The sequence below is a fragment of the Pleurodeles waltl genome, chromosome 6, assembly GCF_031143425.1.
Source record: "Pleurodeles waltl isolate 20211129_DDA chromosome 6, aPleWal1.hap1.20221129, whole genome shotgun sequence".
NCBI lineage: Eukaryota > Metazoa > Chordata > Amphibia > Caudata > Salamandridae > Pleurodeles > Pleurodeles waltl.
Window position 1 is genome coordinate 393,958,683 of NC_090445.1, and position 13,804 is coordinate 393,972,486.

Here is a 13,804-nt window from a genome sequence, read left to right on the forward strand (position 1 = left end):
ACTACTATTTCCCCAGAAACACATTAAACATGTGATAGAGGATTTTGCAAAGACCACAATAGACTGCAAAGCAATGAAGATGGATTCCTGGACCTGTAAACCTGCAAAGGAAGTGGACCAAGACCAAGAGTCGTCAAAGTGTCCGTGGGTGCAAGAGCCCACTAAACCCAGGATCCAGGTGCAAAATGGCTGCCTCTGGGTGGAAGAAGCTGAAGATTCTGCAACAACGAAAGATTCTAGGGACTTCTCCTTTGTACAGAAGATGTCTGATGGAGAACTGGAGGATACAGAGTTGCTTCTTTGGCAAAAGACCGCAAACAAGCTTTGCTAGCTGCAAGAGTCGCCGTTGAAGAAAAAGGGTGCTGCCCGGGCCCAGGAAGGACCAGGACGTCACCACTTGGTAGAGGAGTCAGAGTGGACCCTCAGCAATGTAGAGAGCTCATGCATAAGAAGGTAGCACCCAAAGAAGCACTTGAACACAGGTTCAAGAAGTCTGAACTTGGTGGTCATCTCAACACTGCAAAAGAGGGTTCCAGGAAGCCGGAGATCAACTCAGCCAGATGAGCATTGCAGGACAGTGTGCTGGGGACCTGGGCTTTGCTGTGCATGAAGGATTGTGAGGAAATGTGAAGAGAAGCCCTTGTAGCTGCAGTTCACATGGTGCAAATGATTACTGTCTGGAGAGGGGAGGTATGGACTTACCCCCTCCAAATTTGGACAGTTGGACCACTGGACAGTCTGGGTCACTTGGGTATACCACCTGTGCTCCAGGGGCCACGCTCGTCAGGATGAGTAGGGTCCCAGAGTACCGGTGATGTGGAAGTTTGGTGCCTGCTGGAGCAGGGGGAAGATTCCATCAACCCACAAGAGATTTCTTTGTGGCTTCCAGTGCAGGATGGAGGCAGGCAGCCCCCAAAGCATGCACCACCAGGAAACAGTCGATAAAGCCGGCAGGATTAGGCGCTAAAATGTTGCTGGTAGTCTTCTTGCTACTTTGTTGCAGTTTTGCAGGCGTCCTGTAGCAGTCAGCGGTCGATCCTTGGCAGAAGTCAAAGAGAGAGGTGCAGAGGAACTCTGGTGACTTCTTACAAGTCATTATCTGAGGAAAAGCCCAGTGGAGAGACCCTAAATAGCCCTCAGAGGAGGATTGGCCACCTAGTGAGGTAAGCACCTATCAGGAGGGGTCTCTGTTGTCACCTGCTGGCATTGGCCACTCAGAGGCCTCCAGAGTGCCCTCACACTTCTGGATCCAAGACGGCAGAGGTCTGGGACACACTGGAGGAGCTCTGGGCACAACCCCTGGGGTGGTGATGGACAGGGGAGTAGTCACTCCCCTTTCCTTTGTCCAGTTTCATGCCAGAACAGGGACTGGGGGTTCCCTAAACCGATGTAGACTGGCTTATGCAAGGAGGACACCATCTGTGCCCTTCAAAGCATTTCCAGAGGCTGGGAGAGGCTACCCCTCCCCAGCCTTTAACACTTATTTCCAATGGGAGAGGGAGTTACACCCTCTCTCAGAGGAAATCCTTTGTTCTGCCTTCCTGGGACTGGGCTGCCCACACCCCAGGAGGGCAAAACCCTGTCTGTGGGGTGGCAGCAGCGGTAGCTGCAGAGAAAACCCCAGAGAGCTGGTTTGGCAGTACCCAGGGTCCATAGTGGAGCCCTGGGGATGCATGGGATTGGCACACCCAAAACCATATTTGGCATGGGGGACAATTCATGATCTTAGACATGTTACATGGCCATATTTGGAGTTACCATTGGGAAGCTACATATAGGTATTGACCTATATGTAGTGTACGAATGTAATGGTGTTCCCGCACTCACAAAGTCCCAGGAAATGGCCCTGAACTATGTGGGGGCACCTTTGCTAGTGCAAGGGTGCCCTCACACTAAGTAACTTTGCACCTAACTTTCAGCAAGTGAAGGTTAGACATATAGGTGACTTATAAGTTACTTAAGTGCAGTGAAAATTGCTGTGAAATAACGTGTGTGTTATTTCACTCAGGCTGCAGTGGCAGTCCTGTGTAAGATTTGTCTGAGCTCCCTATGGGTGGCAAAAGAAATGCTGCAGCCCATAGGGATCTCCTGGAACCCCAATACCCTGGGTTCCTATGTAGCACATACTAGGGAATTACAAGGGTGTTCCAGTGTGCCAAGTAGAATTGGTAAAACTGGCCACTAGCCTATAGTGACAATTTTAGAGGCAGAGAGAGCATAAGCACTGAGGTTCTGATTAGCAGAGCCGCAGTGACACAATTAGTCAATACACAAGTATGCACATTCAGGCCACAAACTATGAGCACTGGGGTCCTGGCTAGCAGGTTCCAGTGAAACAGGCGAAAACAAACTTACATACATGTAAAAATGGGGGTACATGCCAGGCAAGATGTTACTTTCCTACAACCTGTGTCGCGGGAACACACCTTTGAACACATGTTTCTCACCTACAGAGATGACTTCCAACATGCAAAGGTATGTATTGTACAATTCCTTCTATGTAACTAAGTTACTGAGTCTCATGTCATGCCTCCCATAAATCTGCACACTGTCTGCACTGTGGGGTTGTCATTTGTGCAATAAGCTCCCATAGGACAAATATGACTTCCGTAAAGGTGACAACAGAGCCGTAGGAGTAAGGGACCTGTCATTAGTCAAAGACCACATTGAAAATGACATAAAATACACATATTGATTAGTTCTGGGATTTACCTCAGTACCCATTCCTAATCTAGTCAATGGACTGAAACATTAATGGCAAGATTTGACACTAGAGTCTCGTATTTGCCATATGACAGCATCTGCAGGTCTACAGGGAGTGGGCACTGTGCCACAGTTGCATAGCCACAGTGACTCTCCCACAGCCTGGACTATGTCCCAAAGTAGGAGACACATTTGACAGACCATTCTCTCTTGGACAGTTGACCACTGATCAGGCTGAGCATACAGAACCTACACGACACTCATATTTCCATCACTTCAATGCATGACAGAACATCATGTGGCCATCATTAATGTGGCTTGTGGCTTGTGTGGCAACCTGAAGGACACAGTGAATCATGATATACTTTCCAGACAACAGTTTGGCAAGGCCAGGTATGAGGTGAAAGATTTGTGCACAATACACATTGCTTACAAGATCCTCAAGTGACTCAGAAAATATCCATACACAGCTCATGCTGTGATGCACATACATGTTGTCTAACATTTACAAGCATCATAAACAAAGAAATGTCATTGTTTGGCAGTGAAGTCTCCTTTCCCATTTATTTGCATCCAACACAAGGAGGATCTAGGGCCCTAAAAACATCAAACAACACAGTGTGAATGAACATAACATATAGTAGTGGTCTCCAATGCCTGCACTGTGTACATCCCATTGATGCCACAGGAGCTGCAACAACAGGCACACAGGAAGTCTAACTGGCACACAGTGGCACATTGTAGCCTGTGAGGAGCGAACGGATGGTGTTGAACAGACTCAATGGTGCCTATGAGGTACTTACCTGCTTCTCTGGTGAGCCATAAAACTGGCCATACGTGGAAGAACTTGGGTCATAAGCCTCTCCAGCTCCTCTGAAAAGAAGGCAAGGGCCCTTTTATCTGCTGGCATGGCATGACTGCTCCCAGAGGCAGCTCACATCAGCTGATCTGGTGGAGATGTTGCTGGCAGCTTTGTCAGTGGTCAAGTGACTGATTTTGCATAATGTGGTGTCAACGTACACCATGTATATGGTTGCGCTGTGACCACCACAGTTAACAACATTAGCCTACGTCTGTGTCTGCCACAGTTGGTACTGCCCACTGTGCGGATGACTTCTGCAGAGGGACTCAGGTGGTTCCTGATTGCCAGTGGAGTAGGTCAGGCATCTGCCATTTTGGTGGTTTGAAATTCTGTATATGACCATATTATCTGAGTCACAAGAACAATATATGTTTAGGATCATCACAAACATCCTCAATTTGTCTTCTTATGAACATGTGACAACTCAACCACCAGTGTAGTGTGTTGCAGGGCACAGATGGCATATGACAGAGGTGCACAGTCCACCACTGCTGATGGTATTTTTGGTGGTCAGGAAAGACTGTCATATTTTGAGGGGCAATAGAGTAGCAGATAGTTGAGTATCACCTGAGTCCATTTTGTGGACATGGGTTCACAACCCTGGGGGCCACATTTGACCCTTGTGTAGTTGCCAGCTGTGATGTCTACTGGGTGTAATGTATTTTCAGTCAGAAATGCTTTGTCACATGAAATTTGTTGGCATTCATCATGTATGTTTTTGCGGACAGAGTGACTAATGTTCAAAATCATATATTTTCAGACATAGGTACACTGGGATAGGGAGAATGCGACAAACTCCTGTCTATTTTCCATTGCCAGACCTTCAGACCATGGAGGAATGCCTCATCATCCAGTTCTACTGTCTGGATACGCAAAACAATAGTGGATTTATGCCATCAGTTGGAGCCAGATCTGTTCCCTGCTAGCAATAATCAATACTGCATACCACCCATTGTTCAAATTATGTCAGTATTGCACTTCCTGGCCACAGGGTCCTTCCAACATACAGTGGCCCTATCTGGTGGTATGCCCCAACCTATGTTCAGTCTGGTATTGATAGATTCCCTACTCAGCTATGTTGAAACACATTGACAGCTATATCAGGAGGGTTTAGCTAATGTGAAGGCTAACTTCTATGGTTTTGTCCGCAACCCACATAAGGTGGGGACCATTGATGGCACACGTGTTGGCTTGGTGCCACCGCTGGCCACTAAACAAGTCTATAGCAACAGAAAAAACTTCCATTCCATCAACGTGCAAGCTGTCTGTTTGGCGGATCTCTACATCTAAAACACATGTGCCCATTTTCCAGGATCAGCCCATGATTCCTTTATAAAGCAGAACAGCACCATACCATAGCTTATGTGAGAACTGCAACCAGAGAGGGCCTGGCTGGTTGGTAATTCATGTCCATCCTTATTGTGTGAGCAATGCCAGATGCTACAATCATGAAGAGAATGACCATTGTTGCACTTAGGTCCCATTCCTTAACAGGATACTCAGCATATGTAAACCATCCTTGGTTGTTGATGCAGCTGAGAAATCCAACTATGCCAGGGGAAGTTCGCTGCAGTGAACCACATTAAAGCACAAGGCAGGCAGTGGAGCAGCCCTTTGGGCGCCTCAAAGCTAGATTTTACTGTCTGGACAGGACTGATAGAACACTCCTCTACTCACCCAGGAATATGTGTCAGATCAGTGTGGCATGCTGCATACTCCCACAACATCGCCCTGTGGAGGAATACCCTGTATATTCCAGAGGAGGGGGTGTCTGCAGTGCCACTGGATGAGAATCCTGAAATATCAACTGAAGACTGAAGATGACAGTGGTAAAGAGGAAGAAGCTGACTTGCGAGGAGATCTCTTCCACAACTACTTCTCATGAGTGTATGTCATGTGATTTCATGACTGTGACTGTACAATCAACTGTAGTTATGAGAATGTGTGGAGTTTATTGTTTTTGAAACAGTTAGAGAGCTGATACTCTGCAAAAATCAGCAAAAGGCTGATTTATAAGATAGCTTTTGACACATCCCCACCTTGATGATATTGCCTTATGTGAGTCAGATTTATTGCAATGTACTTTGTTTTCCAGATACTTGCTGTGTGACTTGTGTCATATGTATGATTTCAAGCCTATACACCTTGTTTTGTTCTTTGTACAGGTACCTTCACCATGACAGCTTCATGTGGGCATTTCAGAGTTGTGTGTGTGATATTGGCAGGTGTGTAATTCTGTTCTGAAATATGAAATAGACATGGTTTATTCCAGGTAGTCACATAGTTTTGTGTAAGAGACCTATGTCAAGACAGCTTGCATGGAGTTTGGATGGAAGTTCAGAAGTGCCCATTGGACTTGTGTTATGTCCTTTAGTGGGCCTGATGCATTATGTGTGTCATCATGTGGTCATAAAATATTTATCTCTGGGTCATGGCCAAGACAGTTCCCTTTCACATTGGCTAAACACTATTTTTGTATGACTCACATATACCTGTAGGCGTTTTCCATCACTGTAGGCCACAGTGCCTGGCCAAAACACTGACATATGTTTGTCTAACTCCACCAGATGCATGAGCTTTGGATTATGATGGCGCTGTGATCAGGAACTGCTGTGCTGCCATCTGTCTGAATTTTTGATCATGTGATGTTGGATTACTTTGGTGTGGTATGTGATTTGGCTCAAGCTGGTGACATCAACCACTTCAATGTTTGCCTATTGTACAGGACAATGTCTGGCAAATCCTTTCCTTCCATGGCCTGTAAATATGTTCATTTGCTCAGTATGAGTCAATCATTTAGTATTTCCAATACTTCAAACATATTGACAGCCTACCTGCTGAACACTGTAATAACATTTTTCGTTTGACCAGATACTTGTATGTATGTGTTTGGGTGGGATGGTTGTAATCAAAGCTGGAAACTGTGCACATGCAACATATCCTATCTTGAACAAGTTTTTGGATCACCATTGTATGGTACACATGGCCTGACATTTCTACATGGCTAAATAATCAAAAACAACAGACAATGAGTCAGTGATGAGTGGTTTTATTGCAAAGCAACGACTAAAAGAAAATATACATTACATGAATCAATCAAAGAAAAGAAATGTGAAGGTGTCAGTTAGGGTGAAAGAAATCATTGGAGTAAATCCAAAGTCCAGAGTACTCCTCCCATTTGAAATGGAAAGTGGTTCAGGGTCAGTCCACAGAGTAAATGTGGAACACACAAAGGATGACCTTATGGAAGAGGATTGTTGCTGGCAGTGGTGGGTGTCTTGCCATGCACACCGTCTGGATTCTTTGCTGGACGTCCTCACTTGCAGGGGGATCAGCTGCTACAGAGGCAGGGGTGTCTATAGCCAGTTGTTCCTCTGGCAGGGCCTCCCTTCCTGTGGCTGCTGCAGATGCTGCTCAGGGTCGTGTGTATATCCCTCAACACCCCTGTTAAGGAGGCCATGTTGGAGTTGTGGGCCTCCATCTGTTCCCGCATGTCCTTATTCATGTCCCTCTGTGGCTGCTTGATTTACCTGAGTTCAGTCAACACCTCATCCATCATGCCTTGGGACTCCTGATAGACCCCCAAGACATGGCCAATAGCAGCCCCAGTGGCCTCACCCCTTTGTCCCATAGCATCCCTCACATGCACCCTACCCCCATGGGCCTGAGCCATTGGCACAGAGTGCCCTCTCCTTTTTGGTCCTGGACCCTCAGTGCCTGAGGTGTTGAGCTCCAACTTAGGATCCAGGACTGGGGGGCATACGATAGTGGGAAATGTGCTAGGTACACAAGGTGGGGGCAAATGGTTTCCTGTGTTGAAGCAACAGGGCTAGAAGGTGAAGCTGTGGGCACTGTGAGACGTACTGGTGCTGTATGACCAGGTTGCCCAGATGGGCCAGAACCATCCTCCAATTCCACAAATCCAGAAATGTTGTAATCACTGATGGCTTCATCCATGGTGGTAGTGGTAGTTTGTTCTGTGGCTTCCGTGTGCCCAGCGGCAGATCAACCTTTTGATAAAAAATTGTAAATTCTTACTCATTGATTTGCGACATCTACCGCCAAAGGTTTTGTGTTACAGTATTCAGAAACCTTGGACAAAGTTAAGTTGTAGGTAATCCAATTGTACCAAGTAACCATAGTATTGGGTGATTTGACATGGCATGTGCGAAGTATGCAAAACTGATTTGACTCAAGCAGCTGATGAGATGTGCAGATCAGTTGCACTTTGGAAGATGGCCTGAAAATTACATCTTACCACCAATGCAACTAACACAGTGGCGAGGCAACATATGCCTTTGTCCATTTGGAGGCTTAGTTGAGTGGGATGCAGACAAACCCAGGACATTGTTGTATATGTAACTGGAGTCATCATGTGCACAGTGCTGAGTCAATATGTCTGCTAATCCCCTCCTCAAATGCTGACATCACCACCACAATATCCAACAATTACATGATTATACACAGAGACCGCGTCAATTAACATGGCGGGGGCATCACCATCCTATTCAAAAACATCACTCGAAGCATTGCAACTAACGACAACGCCTCACCCCTCATGGAACACCTCAATTTCCAACTAAAAACTGATGTCAAAACTACCTTGGCAGGTACCGTCACCGTCATATACAGAGCCCCCAGACCCTAACCAGCCTTCTGCGTCACCATCCCCAACATCATCGCACCACTAGCCATCGACTTCAACCACTACATTCTATTATGTGACCTCAATTTCCGCATCGATGACCCCAACACCAACTCCACCATCCTCCTCTAGAACTTGAGCAACATAGGCCTCACCCAACTTGTCAATGTACCCACACACAAGGCTAGATACACTCTCAACCCCCTTTTCACCTGCAACAGGGTCAGATTCAGCCACATCGCAAAACTCGCCTAGTCTGACAACATCACATCATCGCCCATTTTACCATTACTGATGCCAAAAACACCACCACTAGGAACTACAGAGCTGACTTCCACAACTGGACCAGAGTAACTGAATCACAGTGGATGCAGGCCTTCAACTCATCCAAACGAAGGCCTCATCCGACCCTGAGCAGGCCATTCTGAGCTTCTCCTTCTGGATTACCAAATGCACCGGCTGAGTGGCCCCACTTAAACCAGCCAGAACCAACAAAACTTCTACAAATGCCAGCTGGTATACTCCGGAGCTCAGAGCTACCAAGCGCAGCTGCTACAAACTTGAAAAAACATGGTGATCCACCAGGAATCCCTCCAACAGAACAACCCACAAGGCAGCCCTCAGCAGCTACCACCAACAACTCAAGGAGGCCAAGAGAGCAGCCATCACAAGACGCATCGACTCAGCATCTAACTGCACAAAATAACTTTTCAAGATAGTCAAAGAATACTCCAACCCAGCAGTCACTGAGAACACTATTTACCCCTCCCAAGAACTCTGCAACACCCTCTCAGACTACTTCGACAGCAGGATCACTACCATCTACAATAACTTCAACCCCCATCCCATGATCTCCAAACTCAGCTCTCTCAACCCACCAGCATACAGCAGAAGTTCGATCTACATGTGCCACTGGGCACCACTCAATCCACCCAAGTCATCATGTCATCTATTCACTCTGGGGCACCCACCGACCCATGCCCCCACCAACCGTTTAACCCTGAAACCAGCCCCATCAGCACAGAACTCACTAGCATGCTCAGCACTTCCATCACCTCTGTAGTTTTCCAAAACAAATAGAAACATGTGAAAATCAAGCCCCTCCTGAAAAAACCCTCTGCCGACTCCAACGAATGCAAGAATTACTGACCCATCTCTTTAGTCCCCTACCTGGCCAAAGTACTTGAGAAAGCCATAAACCAGCAACTCACAAGCTACTTGAAAGAAAACCACCTACTGGTCACCTCCCAATCAGGTTTCAGTTCCAACCACAACACCAAGACCGCACTCATCGCTGCCACTGTTGACATCAGAGCACTCCTCAACTATGGGGATTCCATCACCCTGATCACCCATGTTCAACACCGTCTCCCACCACACCCTCATCAACAGACTCCATAGCATCAGAATACAAAATAATGCCCTTAAATGGATTGCCTTCTTCCTAACAGGATGCACTCAGAACGTTTGACTTCTTACTTTCACCTCTGCACCCAAAAGCATCATTTGCATTATTCCCCAAGGCTCATCCCTCAGCACCTCTCTGTTCAATACCTACATGACCCCTATGGCTGACATTGTTGGATCCCACACACTCAACATCATCTCCTGCTCAGACGACACTCAACTGATCCTCTCACTTACTGAAGACCCCTCCACCACCAGAATCAACTTCTGCAACACCATGACCACCAACTGCCTGAAGCTCAATTCACATAAGATGGAAATCCTGATCTTTGGGAATAACACCTCCATTTCGGACCATAGGAAGTGGCCAGCTAAACTTGGACCCACTCCCACAGACCATGCTCGCAACGTTGGCATCATCCTCAACAGTGAACTAACCATGAAGCAGCTGATCACCAAATTTGCCTCTTCCTGCTTTCTCACCTTCCTAAAGATCTGCAGAATCTTCAGATGAATAGCAGCCCATACTGGGAAAACTGTTTCCCAGGTCCTCATCACCGGCCACCTCGACTCAGCAATACTCTCTATGCTGGCATGTCCTCCCAGCTCCTAAAGATGCTCCCGTCAGTAAAGAACGCTGCTGCCAGACTCATCCTGGACCTTCCCAGATGCACCCACATCCCCCTCCACATCAGAAACTCCAATGACTCCCCATCCAGTAGAGTTGTCCTTTTAAGCTCCTCACCATGCCTACAAAGCCCTACCTGATCAAGGAGTGGACCACATCAACCACTGTCTACACTTCCACCAAGCCTCAGTACTCTTCCTCGTGCAAAAGCTGCTCATTCTCCTACATCGCCGCCATGGCCTTGAAAGACCAACCCCGCTCCCTCCAAACTACACCCTCACTGGAAGACTTGAGAATGAGATTTAAGACCTGGCTCTTCGAAAGAGACATCACATCCCAGTGCTTGTCCCAGTGTCCATTAAGTCTTAGGCCAACTCATGGCACATCACGGATGCTTGTACATTTTCAGTGTGGTTTCCTCTCTGTGATTGTGTAGAAAAGTAGCTAGCTTGTAACTGAAGATTTACGTTTAATTTTGACTGATAACTAATGGGTTTTAACAGTGATTGTTACTGTGAATATGTTTCATTGCTTGTTATCATGACTATGGGCCTGACTTAGAGTGTGGCAGAGCGGTTATTCCATCACAACAGTTACAGATATCCTGTACGCGGAAATATAAATCTTATAGGATCTTATAGGATATAATAGGATTTATATTTTGGTAGAGATCACCAGTGGGACTGAGTAACTGGTCTGCCAAACGCTAAATCAGGCACTATCGCCCTCATTATGAAGTTGACGGTAATCACGGCTGACTGCCGTGGTGACGGTGAAGAAAAGACCGACAGTGGAGGTGGACTGCACACCGCCGAATAAAGATGCCAAAAACACATACAGCCAAAAAATTGACAAACTCCACTCACCACCAGGGCCAACAACAGCAGAAAGGCAGGACACAGCACCCCAAAATAGCCATTCTTACAACTCCCCCCCCTCACCAAAAAATGATGCACAAATCAGCACGGCGGACTGTGGATGCTGAACGACCATTGGCGGTAATGACCGCCACGGACAGAAATGGGAACCGCCAACAACAGAAGCACACAGTGGCAAATTTGAAAGAACACACCTGACACACATCCACGCCACCATAAAACACACACATACACCGCCCACAATACTTTGCAATGCAAACAGCACTACAGAAATCAACACCACAACACACATACACCCAAACAACCACCACACAATTCACACACACAACATACCACCGACAACACACACCATGGCACCTCCTAAGCACCCCCACTCCACAGACAGGGAGCTGAGGACCATGGTGTATGAAATACTCAGGGTCGAGCCACAGCTATTTGGGGGACAGGTGCAGCAGACGCCCATGGTCAAGGAGATGGAGCTATGACAAAGGATTGTCAACACAGTGGGAATTTATCCACGCACAAGGGATGACATCAGAAAGAGATGGAACGACCTGTGGGGGAACACAACATCGCCGTACAGAAGACTGGCGGTGGTCCCCGTTCTCCTCCCTGAATATACCGACTGGGAGGAGAAGGTCTTGGCTATCCTGCACCCAGAGGCCCTAACTGGACTCCCTGGAGTTGTGGACTCGGATAAGTCAACTACACCTTGAATGCATGTATCACCCCATCCCTCTCACTACCACCATGCCCCCATTCCCTACCCAGCCCTCAAAACCCAGATACTCCTACCCTTGTTCCCTGCATGCCCACAAACACCCCCCACAGATCACCATCCAACCCCTGTGCACAGTCACCAACCCATGCATGAAATGGCAGAAGAACTACAACACCAAGAATGCAACACCCCCTCACTAAATACATGCAAACAAACACCAAGGGACCATGCGTGCTACCACATGTGAATGGAACCACCAATAACCCCTAAGCAGTGCTGCAAGGAACAAGTAAGTGCAGGACACCCACATCTCTATTCTCTCACACACAGGCACCACCACCCATGCCACCCGGACAGAGATGTCAAGGAGTGCCAGTCCTCCATCAGAAGATGAAGGCCCTACTCAGGAGAGTGCGGAAGGAATGTTTGGACACAGAGAAAATCCCTGGCTCATCCCACAGCCCTGGATAGTTACCCTCCCCAAGTCCCACCCAGGACACCACTGACATCCCTACCACTCAGCCACCACCATCAGCTCTGGCCCAAAAACCCCACACCAGTGTCTCCAGGACTAGGTCTGGCTGCCCACAAGTACACAGCCCTGAGTCTCCACCCACCACCAGGCAGGATGATGAAAGGCCCAGTGCAAGTGGGACTGCCAGACCAGTGCAGGGGACACAGGTACAGGGGGCCTGGGCCAGTGAGATGGGAGCAGTGGGTCAGGGGGGATGCCCAAGGAGAGATGCTGCTGCCTAGTCGTGGAAGCATACCACCAGATCCTGGCCACACTGCAGGAGAATCAGAGGCTGCAGGTAGCACACCATCAGGAGGTCATGCAGCAATGCTACCATGGCCACCATTGCTGGGGTGCTGAAGCGTAATACCAACATCCAGCCTGAGTCCTCCAGCCACCTGCAGGCTCCTTCCACTAGCTAGGACAATGCCCTGCCATCCACATCTACAGCTGCTAGTGGAATGGTGCCGCTGCCAGAGGACACACGGGACACCAGCACCACTTCCCCTGCAGCCCAGCTTTCCCCTCGCAAACGTGGCCTCAGACCCAGACATCCCTGTGAAACACTAGCCAAGAACAAGCCCACCTCCAGGAAGTGAATCTGCTCTGAACTGTCTCCCTTGTGTGCCACTGAGCTACCTTGTCGACATGCCACTGCCTTTTCACCATCATCCAATGTGCCCATGGACTATGCCCCCGTTCTACCAACAGCTGTGGAAATGTACCTGAGTATATTGTTCACAATGTGCCAACTCTCTTCTACTGTCCCATCACTCATATATGTTATGACTTTTAATAAATACACTTGTGCACTCAAAATATCTGCCCTTATGAGCAATCACATGTAAATGTGGATATATTAGTGTTAGAAATGGGGTTTCTGGTTGGCTAGGGTATGCAACTCAGCCAGGCAGAACTTACCAACTCTATTAAGGGCAAGGGAGTTACACGTCAAACATAACCCCTGCTCACCCCCTTGGTAGCTTGGCACGAGCAGTCAGGCTTAACCCAGAGGCAATGTGTAAAGCATTTGCACAACACACACAACACACGTGACGCAATATCGCCACCACAAAGGAAACACAACACCAGATTATATGAAAATATACTGTATTGTACACAAGGCAATTATCAGACCAAACATCACATATCAGTACTATCCTGCTACCTTAGCAGTTGTCAGAACGTTACACATTAGTTACTCTGCAACCTAGCAGTAGTCACACATAACACACAGGTTACTCAGTATTCTGCAACATAAGCAGTAGTCAGGAAAACACGTTATTACATCACAGCACTTGTCATACGAATATCATAAAATGCCCATAGTAGGAACATTAGAAAACATATGGCAAGTTAGAAAAACATATTAGAGAGCATGTCCATAAAAGGAACATTTGCATACACATATGTAAAAACATCAAACACAGGTAGGTAATATATGAA